The sequence below is a fragment of the Hipposideros armiger genome, unplaced genomic scaffold (genome assembly GCF_001890085.2).
Source record: "Hipposideros armiger isolate ML-2016 unplaced genomic scaffold, ASM189008v1 scaffold_526, whole genome shotgun sequence".
NCBI classification, from domain to species: Eukaryota; Metazoa; Chordata; class Mammalia; order Chiroptera; family Hipposideridae; genus Hipposideros; species Hipposideros armiger.
This window is the reverse complement of record NW_017731876.1, coordinates 917143-931591: the sequence shown is the minus strand read 5'-3', so window position 1 is coordinate 931591 and position 14449 is coordinate 917143. Positions and strand designations below refer to the sequence as shown.

General features: G+C 45.0%; 1 protein-coding gene across 8 annotated transcripts in view; it reads right to left on the bottom strand.

Moving 5' to 3' along the window:
• The window catches only part of LOC109396571 (uncharacterized), a 61224-nt gene extending 47107 nt beyond the window's left edge, over window positions 1–14117 (bottom strand). For 7 of the 8 annotated variants that reach the window (XM_019668464.1, XM_019668458.1, XM_019668465.1 and 4 more), the window contains exon 1: window positions 13575–14117. The gene's annotated coding sequence lies outside the window, so the exon portion shown is untranslated. Of the gene's footprint in view, window positions 1–13478; window positions 13550–13574 lie in introns of those variants that run through there. The other variant, XM_019668459.1, reaches the window with a different exon arrangement.
• Between the last annotated feature and the right edge of the window lie 332 nt (window positions 14118–14449).

Sequence of the window (14449 nt, the reverse complement as noted above, 5' to 3'; positions counted from 1 at the left end):
ATAAAACAGGTGCGACTCCCACAAGCTGACTTGAGCACCCATCTGTCTTGAGATGCAGCATCTGCATGTGTATCGGATGTTTCTAAAAGGAGCACCCTGAGCCTATCCCTGGCCTGAGAAATGGGTGAGGAGACCATCCCAACCCAAAGCACTTTGGGAAAATAGGCCCACAATGAACTCAGGGGAAGGGCAGGTTTGAGGAGCTAGGAGTAACCCCCCCCCCAACATCCCTGCACAGTGGGACATATGCCCTTTTAGCTCATAAGGATAAAACTTAGCAAATGACATTGCCCAGAAAAAGAATTGTTCCCTAAGGAAACTGGAAGCAAATTCCGGTGATCTAAGTGGGGTCAATTTACTCATTTAGATGGTAAATAATGTAAATGCAGATGAATGTAATTATACACAGCTTTAAAGGCTAGCTTGGGGACAGATGGGATGGTAAGGGAGGAGGGGTGAGAGCTGATAGCAACAAACAGGAAGTAATCACAGATGAATGGCTTTTGAGTTTGGGAGGAGAGTCTAAAAAGCATGAGCCAGGATTCATTAGCCTCCCACCTGTAGTCAGTGTTCATGGGTATCCTACAGTGGGTATTTTTGCAGAGGCTCATTCATTCATTCATCTAAACCTCTTATTTGTTGAATATTTTAAAGAGAATGTCTCCATCTGACATCCCTGTGGCTATATATAAATTGTGCAGTAGCCATAAAGGACAAAAATCACCAGAGTACTAGGCATTCAATTGATGAAAGCTCTAAGCCTAAAGCAATTACTTGCAGGCACAGACTGAAAATTCCATGTCAGTGGAAGTGACTGTTCCAATCGGAGGTTTTAAGAGACATGGCCAGTTTCCTATGTGGTCGCATATATTTCTCATTCACCGTGACCTAAGCATGACCCAGGTTGCCTTCAGCCTGTCTCAGAATGAGACGCTCATGGAGCAGACCTGAATCCAACCTACAGCCTGAAACCAAAACCCAACTGAGCCCCAAAAAGCTCTGCAGAGTCATAGCTGACTCATAAACCTATGAGTAAGAAATAAATATTTGTTACTATTTGATGAGGGGTGGGGGAGGTTGTTTGTTATACAACATAATTGCAGGAAAACCCTGACTAATACAAGTCCCAAGTTAAAGATACTTGACGTAATACATAGGATAAGTTTAACTTGGTTGATAATTGCACTTAAGTTCATAGAACCCAGAAGGGCGTGGGCCGGTTAAGAAACTTCTTTCACTCAGTGTTGTCTGAATACAAGCTATAATTGGCTAACGTGCCACTCATTGTGTAAGTAATTTGAAACCCAGAAATCAGGATGGTATTCCCATGTGCTATAATCTAGGAAGCCCTGGATAGCTATTTACAGGTGTTGTTCATTTCTTTATGAATACTAATGCTACCATTTAGGGTTCACTCTTAAGTCATTAGATGCATATATACACATATATCCCCATTATATAAAAACTACGGCACAGAGAGGTTAAGGAAAGCTTCCAAAACCACACAAGTATAAGTAGTGGAGCCAAGATTTAAACCCAGACGGCAGATCTCCAGAGAATATTAAATGGTTGCCTTTCGGAACCCACGGGGCTCACAAGACTTGGTTCACACCTCCCTCCTACCCAATCAGCCCTTTCCACAGATAGTCCTTCCTCCTGCCCTCTGCTCCTTGTCAGGCCCCGTTACCTTAGCACTGGACACCGTTTTGAGAAGCACCCATGTGAACAGATCCCATGTATGGTTCTTATGTAAATAACTCCACCGATGTCTCAGAGGTGGTCTGGTTTGAGGCCAGAAGGTGGGTTTTAATTTGGGAACTTCCTGTCCGCCATCCAGCTATAGACTGTTGGCTGGCTTCTTCCTTGCCTTGGTGAGTTCTCACAAAACTCACAGTTGTTTTTACCATGAACTTCCTTTTCTCTTCCAGGAAGGGCTATGTTTCTCACTTTTTTTCTTTAGATACTCAATACCCCTTGCCCCATTTTTCTCTTACCATTTTTAGAACTCTGTGTATTTTTCTTTGGTTTATAGCCTTTGCTTATACTGCCCTCAAAATTCCTCAAAGGCTTCTAAAGGCTTTTTAATGCTTCTTCCCTGTTCTCGGGATGTAAGGAAAGGCAAATCTCATTCAGGTGGAGCCAGCATTGTAGTTGAAAAAGCAGCAGTCCCTTCTGAGATTGTTTAACCAAAACAAGAAAGAAACGTAAACTCTCTGGATTGTAAAAGTAGTGCTTGTTCACTGTAGAAAAACAGGAAAGTATAAGTAACTAAAATAAATATAAAAACTACCCATAATTTTTACCCCTGAGATTACTGCTTTTAGTTAATATGTTAATATTTTGATGTTTCCTGCCAATCTCTTAAATGCATTTTAACATAATTGTGATTTTATAGTACATGAAATTTAGTAGCTTGCTTTCTCACTTTATCTTATAACGTAAACAATTTTTCCAAATCGGCAAAAAAATTTATGAGAAGAGTGTTTGCCAAAGCATGCCAAGGACCACTGGTCTCTAAAAATATACCACATAAAAATATGGGGACCATGGTCAAACACATTTGTGAGACAAGGTGTGTGACAGCCCCATCCTTCCACCACCTTGGAGATGCATATCGGCTCATTTAAATCTCTAAAAAGCTGAGCAGTAAGGAAAGGTGTTTCATTTTATTTACCCTGCATTTCCCAAAGACATTGAGCATGCATCCCATTTTTGGAGGAAAAACAAGAAATTTGCAATAAACCCTGTAGAAAACTTTAGTTGAAGTTAAAAGAAGAGATGCAAGGGTATATGGTTTTCCAGATTCAATTCCAATTCCTAAAGAAGAAAAAAATAAACTAACTTATTACCTCGTTTCAGTCACACACTGCCCAGCCTCGGCTGGGTGCCTTTCTATTCAGTTCCTCATTTTATTCTCATCACAATCCTGTTCAGTACCTATTGTTGTGCCCATTTTACAGATGGGACAACTGAAGCTGAGAGAGTGTGAGAGGCTGATTCAAGGGCACAGGACTTCCGTCTGAGACCACACTCTCCACAGCATTACAATTGGCTCTGGTCATTGTTGTCTCCCAGCAACCAGCAACAGCCATAATAGCTTTCCATGCAGAATTAAAACCAGTGGCCCAGAGCTAAAAGGGTTCATCCTAAAACCATTAGCCATCTTCTCAGTCATTTCATTATGCCCCAGCCCAGGAGTAATCTCCTTCATTCTTATCATCTAGCAGCACCTTCATCTAAATATATCTCACGTGCCTGCATATTGGGATTATAAGCGAAATCTCCCTGTCTCATTCATTAACATCATTTAGCTTAATATATTGAATTTCAACCCTTTTATTTGGTACATTAGAAGATGTTAGGAATGTGAAAGCAGGAATCCATTTTAAGATAGAATCCTGAGAAGCTGATCACAGACCACTGCCCCTTTAACAAAGAGGAACTGGAACACAGTTGGCATTCTCCAAGGGCAGGAGGAAGAAAAGGAAAAATTAGAATTCTTTGAATTATCCCATGTCAAATGCTTTATATCTGTCACCCTATTTAATCTTTAAAGCCATGTAGGAAACAGTCACTGTTATACCCATTATACAGATGGGAAAAGGAGTCACCGAAGAAACTACTTGTCCAGGTCCACGCATTGAGAAAGCAGTCAATCCAAGACCTGCACCTAGATCTTCCTGAATTTAAGGCCCTATGGTAGCTATCACATCCATCTACCACTTCCAAGTGAAATGGCCCAGGAGACAGCCCCTGGCCAAGGGAAGTTTGCCGTGTATTGGCTGCCAACGGCAAGGTCAGGAGATGAAGATAACTGTTGCCTATAATAGTCCTGGTTTATTCCTGCTGTTCCAGCATAATTATTAATAGCACTTCTTTCATTCTCAATATTGTCCCAACTTGGAACGATAAATTATAAGGCGCTTCCAGGTTGAATGAACACGTCCACCCCTCAGGAGTAAAAACCCGTAACAAAAACCTAAAGGAGAGTGCAGTTACCATTCCCGAAAGAAAACATTAAAAGTGACAGACAGGCTGAGGGCCGGGTTACTTTAAAGCTTCATGGCTCATCCAGGGCTCGTCTCCAGCCCCTTGAGCAAACAGCAACAACCCAGTTGAGATGAAAATGGTAAGCGAGTTTGCTTTCTGGGACAGGAAGGCTTGGGGGCAATATTTCCCCACCTCCCGGCTGCAGGGCGAGGGCTCAGCTAACACAGGACAGAGGGAGCTGTGCTGAAGGCAGCAGGGCCGGGGGAGGGGGGGGTCACTTGGGCCTGAGCTGCTGAGCTGGAGGAAATCAGGGCAGAGCCCCAATGCCCAGCCCTGGAATAACTGGACTGATGGGCACAGAAGCAAGGTGGGAATTCTGTCACAAGACCTGGAACAAAGCTGTGGGCTGGGTCAGGGGAAGAAGTGTCCAGGGAGGTCCTATGTCAGAGGAGGATCTGCAGACCTGAGGCCCGGGGTCCTTAGAGCTGCTAGGACTGAACTGCAGGGGCCTAAGAGAAGCCAGCAACTGGAAACAAACGTGCCAGGGGCATGAAAAGGCATGGGGGGAAGCGTAGTCAAATACTAAAGTCCCAAATGTCAGGCCAGAGAATCCAGTAGTCATGGCATCACGGGGGAAAGTCAGCAGGAACCAATGTCTAGCCATTAGCTACATAGCCACATAGTTGAGTCTTGGATTTCAAGAAAGCCTAGAACTGAGGATTTTATTTATTTTGCTTGCTTTTGTAGTTGTTTGTTTGATGCATTAATGAAGAAAGCATCTCTCAGCTATCTTACATATTAACGTTCCTATTTCATTTATCCTAGTTCTTCTCCGAACCCTGCTTTGGCACCTACTAAGGAATCCAAAATACAAGGTAATTCATGACAATAATTGAGATGCAATTCATCATCTCCCTCTTCTTTTGTGTCAGGGAAAAAGTGTCTATTACATAGTAAGTAAGGTCATCACATAGTGACATATTACATAATATGCTAATGATTACATAATAAGTGATAACTTATTATGGCTGGTCTTATGGTCAGGGGTTGGCCTGACGATGGCAGGGTTTGCTGTAGGCGAGATGTTGCTGGATAAGTCTCAGGTTCCCCTCTCTGCTCCCAGGACATTTATAGCTTATCGAGATCAATAAGTTCTAGCATACAACCTCCTCTCACATAGACACATGGATAGTAAGAAGAGGCGCAGTCATCAGAAAGTCATCCAGCTGAAAAGGGACAAACTCCATCCTTAACAGAGTTGTGCTCCAGCCCCTCACCCACCCCAATCAAGTATACTCACATCTTGTTAGTGTGTCTGAAACAGACTGCAAACTCTCTATCTGAGAGGACGCCCTACATCCTGTGCAGGCCGGCATTAAATATCTGTTCATTTTGAGCATTTACAGGTGTGTTGGTTAGAGAGATGGGAGATGCAATGGGGAGCCTAAGCTACAAAAGCCAATGTATGTCTTTTATTGTCGATGCTACAAGGAAACAGGAAAGCAAGAAGGTGTCATCCTGAGAATCAATTTCTGATGGATTGGTAGCTGCAGTCCTACACATGGTGTTGGGAAGGATCCTGAGATTCACCAGGAAAAAGTTGCTTCACTAGCCACGTCCACCGTAAGTGCGAGAAGGGAGAGTGCTGCCATGGCATGAGTGTCATGGGACGCCGCTTTAACCAATTCATGAGCCCTCTGCTATTTATAGGTGTCTGGAATGCAATGCTGGTTGGACAAGCCCAGAGATGCTTTGTTCATGAGCGAGAAACAGGAAGTTTGGGAAAAAGACACATCCTGGATGCTTTGAAAGCCACAGTCAATCTCCTTCCAAAAAGACTCCCTCTATAACAGGAGAACAAGAGGATGAAGTAATGTCCCAGTGGAGAATGGTGCTGAGCTGATGGAAAGAGCCATGTGCAAACCTCAGTGAGGGGCTGATCCCCAGGGCAGACACGAAGGTCGATGGGCCAAAGCCGTGACACTCAGATTGGCCTCCAGCCTGATTCTCACTGGGCTGCCTGAGTCCTCAGAAAAGAGAGCTATAACGGAAAGAACCGAAGAAGAATTTGGACACGAAAGGACACAGGCAATGTTGCTTTGTGGCTCCAGAAAAGGGAATGACACTCACGGGGACACAGGGGTTCTCCCCACCCTCTCAGTACGGGGCCCGTCGGATTAGAAAGGAGAACCCACCGAGTCTCCCAGAACAGAGAGGGCAGATGCATTCTCAACACCAGTAATGCCGGTACCCAGACCTGCCAAGGCATTTGCAGATGGTCACCATGGCAACTGGTAGCCAGAAGGCCACCAGAAGGAAGGCCAAAGTGAATGAGGTACCCCAGCGTGTCTCTCCTCTGAGACAGAGAAACGGGTTTGGAGGGGCTGGCCTACCAGGATCTCCCGGCAGGAGCAAGTCTCGGAATTGGCAGCAGTGACTACCGCTGGTGATTGTGCTGTGCCCCAGGGCCTATGGCCTGAAAATCGCTGCTTCCCTGCGTCTTTGCCAACACAGCCCTGGGGGGGGGGGCATCACTGTGCTTTGTCCTACCTGCTGCTCTGAGGCCAAGCCTGTACTCAGCCCAGGCGTTTTCATCCTCCTCCATTGATTTCTAGAAGGGCTTCTCATTGTTTTCTATTTCTCCCTGTCCCAAAAGCCCTTGTCTGAGGTGCCTGGCCAAGGGAGCCAGTGTGTCCCTCTTCAGCTAGTGAGAGGAAGGAAAATGCTTCACAGAGCCGACTAGCAGTGAAGCAAATGACTCTGTGGAAACATTTAATTCACTCTTGGCAAGCCAGGCCATGAGCCTGGAAAAACAGAGCTGCTGTGTGATCATCCAGCAAAAAGCGTTATGCTTTACTCTTCTCCCCCGGAAGCCTATTCACTGGGCCATGGAAAAAAAAGCGAAAAAGAACGAAAGAAAGGTAAAGCTGACATTCTCTTCGGCAATCTGGAAGTAATGACAAGGCCTGTGACTACTATTGTGAGCGGCACTGGCGCAGCAGGGAGAGCTGGCACGAAACCGGGGGCCTGGGTGAGCCGTTGGACTGGCCGTGCAGCATGTACCCTACCCCAGGGACCGGAAGTCGGCCTGGCTCCCGCTGGTCTGAGGAAACTCTGAGCACTGCCCCGCTTGGCTCCATCTCTGGGCCGCCTTCTCCCTACACATGAAAATGATCTTAGCTGTAAATGGAAGACTGGCAATGGCTAGACCGCTTTGCCTCCCAACCTGCCACTAAGAAAAAGTAGAATTGATTTATTCACCACTCACGATGTGTCATTTCACTCAGTTTGAAAGATTTGCAAATGCCACTGCAGGTGAACATGGCAGCCTGCATCCAGTAAGGGACATTCAGAAGCCTTCACAGGTTCGGCAGATTCAGAGACGGAGGCCACATCTCCTTACTTCTTTTGCAGTAAATCAGAGTTCCCTGTCCTGTCAAGATCTGACCTACCTAATCAACCCAGTCCTTTAGATGGCCACGATCAACTGAAGGGACGTGGCACATGATGTGAAGCATACACGTCCCCCCGGTCTTGGCCACCACATAAGCGTGTCACTGACACTGCTGCTACAGCTGGGTGGCTTCTTCTGGCAAGAAAGAGTGACTGGCCCAAGGTCAGGCAACCTGGGCGTGGCATTGCCCCAGACTCTTGCCATACCCAAGCGAGTCTTGACTGGGAACATCAGCCCTCCCCAGCGTGCTTTCCATTATCTGGTCTTCAGATTACTCAGACCGTTGGCTTCTGCTGCTGGAGCTCCTGCACTCCTGCCGTTAGCCCGACCCCTGCTTCTGGGACGGACACACATGATGAGGTGGTTGTCTTGGCTCTGATAGCGGCCAACACAGAGGTGAGCATGAAGAAGAATAGAGAGCCACCATGTGCAAACCCCAAGGGCCAAACTGTGGAAGACCAACACATACTAGGTGCCACACTGGCATCCATCATTTTAGGGGAGCGATGTCTTCCTCTTAGACCTATTCCTTCATTCTTTTACAACACTCTCAGCTTTGAGCCCCTATGGTATATGTCAAGATCTGTAAAGGAGACAAGAATACAAAAATGAGAAGAGCTGGCCTTTTCTAGGGGACTCCGTCTAGAAGGGACACACTGCCCAGCCCTAGGACTAAGTTGTCCACTTTCCTCTGTGTCACAGTCCTCAGGAGCTAGGCGTTCCCCACCCCCTTCTCCATGCTCTGGAGCAGCTACCATCCCGTTTGTCCCTAGAGGTCCCCTCCGGAGCTGGGTTCTGGCAAGGAACCAGGTGGCTTAGGCCAAACACATCTGCAGGTACAAAGGCCAATGGATGGGTTTTCTTGTTGACGCCACAAGGAAACAGCTGGGAAAGAAAAGCAATATGAAAACAGGGGTGGGGGATTAATCATCCGTAATTTTCTCTGTCTTGGTCACTGGTTGGTGTTTCCGACCTCCTCCTGTGACAGTGCTGGATTTTTTTCCCCACCAAGGAGCTGTATTTCTGAACCTTCTTACCTCCCCAACTCCCACCTCCTGAAGGCTACACATCCTGTCCTCAGCTGTAGGCAGGAAAATCCCTGCTCTCCACCCACACCGCCAGCACCCAGCCCAGCTTAGATCCTTGTTGATAAGGAAAGAGCACAGAGGAGTGAGGGCAGAACAGATGCTTCAAGCAGCCACATAGCAAATGGCAATGAAAGAATGAGAGGGAGACACAGAGAGGAAAAGGTAGCCAGGAAGAAAAAGCCAGAGACTCCCTAAGAAAGCATTGTTAGTTGGCGATTTTGCTGGGAGCCATTCCTGACTGCCGCCTTGCTTCCGTTCCTTGTAAAAGGTGTGAAAAGCACTATCTCCTCTCTTTGATTTCCTGGGAGACTGAGCTAATGAAAGTAGAGGAGTGATAGGGGGAGAAGGAGGAAGAAAGCCAGGAGGACAGAGGCCCTTCATAATGAAGCCTGGAGGAGAGACTCGCCATAAATTAGTTTCTATCAAAACAGCTTTATGTGTGAAAGATAACGTTGTTTCCTCATTAGTGGTTTTTGTCTGCAATAATTAAGCCTCCACTGGATTCCAGATAAGCACCCCTATCTTGACATTATCCATTAGTTCAGTGGAGACTGGAGAAGGGGGAGGGGATAGAATAGAACTGAAGCAAGAACACTTTATTTTCTGTGGGCGGCTATAATGATAATAGTAGGATTTAGCCAGGGCCACAATGGGCGGGAGGGAACACATTACATGCAGAGCCAGCTGCCACCAAATTCTCCTGTTTGCTGGGGGACTTGACTCTCCAGGTAAAGAGGCTTAAAACCCTAAGCACCAAGGGGAGTTCAGTGACCTCTACATTCCACGACATAAGCACAATCAAATCATAAAGATTTCAGAGAATTTCCCCGAGGATTTTTGTTCGCTCGGGGCCTGCTTGCTGTGCATTTGAGCTCTGACTCAGCTCTCAACTCCTGTTCACCCCCTGGGCTCCCGTATCTGCAGTTCTCACTCACCTAGATTAGTCCCAAGGGCAGCTTTTCCCCTTTAGGTCATCTATGCTGTGTACTCCACAACTTTAGGAAGGCTGGAAGATAATAACAAGGGCTGCCGCAAAGTTTTTCTCCCTGTTCATGTCCCATCAGGGGCACTGGCCTCTCACTGTATCTTTATGATCCCTCTTTTTAGGACTTATTTGATCACCTTGAACTTGCAGGGCAAAACTCACAAATTTCTGTATTTTTTATGTGGAATAAATTATATCTTTTTTTTTTTTTTCCTAATGTCTCTCCCATCTAAACTGAAGCAAGAGTTTATCATTTCACACACTCAACAAAGTCCTTTAGGGGGTTTTACTGAATAAAAAAAAGGACAGCCATTTTTTTCCTTTGTTATTATCAAATTTTCCTCCCCATTAGTATCTTAGCTATGCAATCTTTTCATGATTCTTTTAGTGGTGACCCCAGAAACTACAACATGTGCTCTTAAGTAAGTCTAACGGAAATTTTTACTTTTCAGAGTTCCCTAAAACCCTTTAACTCCGTTTACATTTCCTCCTATCTTTTCTGTATTGTTGCTATGCATTTTCATTCTCTGCGTGTTTGTAAAAGAAGTATTGTTTTTATTGTTTCATACACTCAGTATTTACTTCCCACAATTTTATTTACCCTTTCTATTGCTTTTCCATTCCTGACTGCATTTTCATGCTTCTCTCTGGAATCATTTCCCTCTGTCTGAAAATTCCCTTTCGTGCATGTTTTCTGGCAATAAGCTCTCTCAGATTTGGTTTTTCTGAAAACATATTTTCAGAAACACATTTTGGTTTTATTTCTAACGATGTTTTTTGCTGTGTATAGACTTCTAGATTGGCACTTATTTTGTCTGAGTACTTTTAGTACCAAAGTACTAAATGTACTAAAGTACTAAAACCCATTGCCCTCTGGATTTCTTTATTTCTATGGAGAAGTTAGCTGTTAATCTTATAGTTGTTGTTTTTTTCAAAGTAATGTGCTTTCTTTTCTTTGCCTTTGATTTTTAGAAATTTGATAATGAAGTGCCTATGTATGTTTGTTTGCTCTTTAAAAAAAAATCCTGTTAAGAGTTTACAATGCTTCTTAGATCTATAAGTAATATCTGTTACCAGTTTTAGAAACTCTTAACCATTGTTTCTTCAAATATAGTTTCTACCTCATTGTCTCTTTACTCTCTTGCAGGTGTACCCAGGACATGCCCAAGCCACATCGGTATACCTGAAAACAGATTTTTCCCTAGTTGAGCTTTGAGCTTGACTGAGCCCCAGGACTGACACTTCCATTGCAGATCCGGTAAGATGGTAAAAGCTGCAGCTTTAAGCCATTCAGTTCTGTAGTAAATTGTTACACAGTAGCAGATAACTAACTGACTCCCAGAAGATAACTTTTGCCTCTGAATGCATGGTTCAGGTGAATGTTCTCTCAGGCTGTGCTGGACGACTCCAAGGACACTGGACACACAGCTGAGCGGCAGTGGCTACCGTTGGGAACCATCTTTTCGTCCAGTCATGGATGAATCCCAGGCCATGGGCCCTCCTACCTGAGTCCTAGCCTGTTCTCTACTCCACATCTCACGGCTCATCCACTTCTGCCTTTCTCTGCTTCTCAAACTCTAAATGTACTGTTGTCTCACTGTTACATTTTCTTTGCAAGTTATTTCCACAACTTCTATGAGTCGTGAGACATCACCTTATGCTCCCCACTTCCAAATTCCTCCTGCTTCAACATACATGGAAATAAAGACTTACACTTTCAGAAATAGTTCATTTTTTTTTCTTTTTTTATTTAACCTATCATTCAGGGTCAATCACCTGCTTTGGAAAGGTGATTCTGAAAGAAGAGGTGAGTGGGGCCTTCACTTGGCAAAAACCAAAACCAAAACCAAAAGAGAACAGGGCAGTATTTTTCTTCTCCTTTGAACCAAAGCCATTTTAAGGCAATCATAATGCTTTGTAATAAAGAGAAAATTTTAACGTTATCTGAGGTACTATTTAAAATGTCGCCTTGTTTATAGTCCTGTGGTTTAAGCTGTCTATGCTTGCCGTTTCTTTCCTCCCATGGGAAGAACGCTGACATGTTAAAGAAAAAAAAAGTCATCGTAGCAAATATATTACAAGGAAGATGTTGAAGATATACCTCACTGAAGCATTGCCTTGTTCTTAGCGATAGAGATACAGTAACAGTGCTTTGTTTATCTAATTTTGGCATGTTGTAAGCAAGGCATAATCCTGTGAGGAAAATTTTTCTGGGTCCTGAACACATAAGGAAAGAAAAATCGAGCATACATCAGAAAACTTAAATTATGATCCAAATTCAGTTCCTGTTTAGTGGGGGACCATAGGCAAGGTAACTCGTTTTCTTGTTGGTATAATAAAAATATTATCGCGCAGAGTTGCTGAGAGAACTAAAGGAGATACTACACATAAAGCACTGGACACAGAGCATATGATACACATTAAAAAAAGATATTTTTTAACATAAAAAAGTTGTTCGAATGAAAATTATGTTAGACCTCAGGGACAGTGAAAATTCATTTTATAGCCTTAGACTGTTTCCTCACTTAGACAAATAAGGGTTGGTCTTCAAGCAAATGTACAAAACTCAGTGCAATTATAACAAACAGGCAACAGGGTTTTTTATGGTTCTTCATAAGTTCACTTGACATTTGTCAAAATAGTGGTTCCATACAATTCCGTACACTAGAATAGATGCCACGAGGATTAAACATTTAGAAAATTGAACTGTGAAAGTACTGGAAGAGTTGAACATCATATGTAAGACAAACAAGAAGGCTCAAAAACATGGAGAGGACAAGGCCGACTGGCAGGGTCCTTGGGCCCGAGGCATGACACAGTGGTGAGTCCCTTGAGCTTTCTTTGTTGCCTGACACATCCTAAATTAGGAGCTGCAGAACGCAGCAACCCAGAAATGCGAGTGAGAACAGACAAAAGAGCATCAAGAAACACCTGCACTCTCTCGCCTGGATCAAAAAAGGGGCAGTTCCACAGCAACCACCACATTCTAGCAAAACAGCATGAAAAAAAAAACATGGCTGCCCTTGCAGCCCCATCAGCACAGGCATTTGGGGAGCATAGACTTCCACACTCAGCAGGCTGGAAGGACTTGCCCAGCTCCCCTGCTGGGATGGTGTCAGAGAATACTGAGTAGGGAACTAGGACTTTCCTATGATGGTAATAAAGAGGCCCCCTTATTACTCCCTCATTACAGAAGCCATGTGGGGATCACTAACAGGAGCCTTCCTTCCTCAGCCAAGGTCGTGTCAGTAGAGGTCAGTTGGGAAGCCCTAACTTTCACTCCTACCAGCAGCCATAATAAGGTGCCCCTACCCCCCAGGTTGTCAGGCTGAGTGGAGACCATGGCCTTCCCTTACTTGGCAATAGCAAGGTGACATCTCACTTCCTGCACCAGTGCAGTGTCAGAGGAAGCCAGCTGTTGTGGACCAAATCTTGTCCCCTTTAATTCATTCGTTAAATCCCTAATCCCCAGACCCCCTAGGCCAACAGCTATTTTCCCTGGCTTTGTATCTTATTATGGTGACTCAGAGTCAGCTGGTGTGGGGCTAGGAAAGTGGCAGGAGCATTACAGCAAATCTGACAAAAGCCCTCTCTTACATAATTGGTGCTGTTTGTAGTATACTCTCAGCTGCAAAAGGCTGTCTGGCCTGGCAAGTATCCAAATTCGAGCCCTTTCTCATGGAGCACAGCATGGCTTCGGTGGAAAACTGCCCCCACCTTTCCCTAACAAGGACTCTGAGTCGCATAGGTCACTGGCTGACCTCCTCCTGTGTCCCCTCAGCTCCTGCCCTGGGGCCCGCTACCCCTGCGGACCCCATGCCCTGGGTCCCACAGCTGGACAGTGGTCCACCAGGGCTGTGAGAACAGGGCTGTTTCACGGCACATTGTTGCCTCTTTCTTCTGTAACCAGAAGAGGCAATGGGGGATGGAGTGTGCCTCTGACGTCCTGCTTTCGGCTCACCTCTCCCTTCCCTCGCCAACATCCACGTTCGCCTGTCCTGCTGTCCCGGACTTCTCGCTTGTACTTCAGTACATTACAAGGGGATGGGCTCCTCACCTGTCTTCAGGCTCCAGGGCAATGAGTGCTGATGGCTTCATCCTCCTCACCTGCCTCCTCCCTCAGGTGGTAAGCAGGATGCTTGAACTCAATAGAATTCCCACTTCCTGTGGGTCACAGTGTTCGGGCTTCAAGGTGGCTGGGGAAACGATGTCAGTCAAGTGGACTTTTTAATTCCTGGCTTTGCCATTTACTAGCTGTTTATATTTGAGCAAATCGCTTCACCTCTCTAACCCTCTTATCCGTGAGGAGTGAGGACTCCAACAAATGGGTAATGCACCTAGCGTGGTCCAAAGAATGCTGATATCCTAGCAGAGGTTTCTAGATTCCAGTCCTAGGTTCACAGCTGTTGAGCTAAAAACGTTCCCTGGCAAACAAAAAAGGATTCATTCCTGTATCTGGAATTTTCAGTTGACTCCGATAGGGACTTTTGGCTTCTCTGTGATTCTCCTTCCAGAGAAAACACAATGCAGAGGAAACCCAGCACATCTGTGGATTCCTGGCTAGCTGCACCCTAATTGAATCGTCTTTCATCTGCCTCCATGTGAGGCTCTTGTCCGTCTCTGATCTATGTCTGCATTGAAATGCATTTCTGTTTTAAACATCCTCCGGCCTGTGGGAGCTTGTTCTAAAAGAAGTGAGGGATAAGCTTCCATATCACATTCATATGTGTGTGTATATATATCTGTCTCAGACGCCCAGCCTGCCAGGAGTCATCTGTTGGAAATAACAATAGGCTGCCTCAGACTTTAAAACACCTAATTTGTAAGTGATCTATTTTTATAAAGGCAGGGATAGGGCTGGTGGTGGGAGGTGTACAATCTCATTAAAATTCTCATGACGATTTAATGAGAATGCATTGTCCTCATTTTATA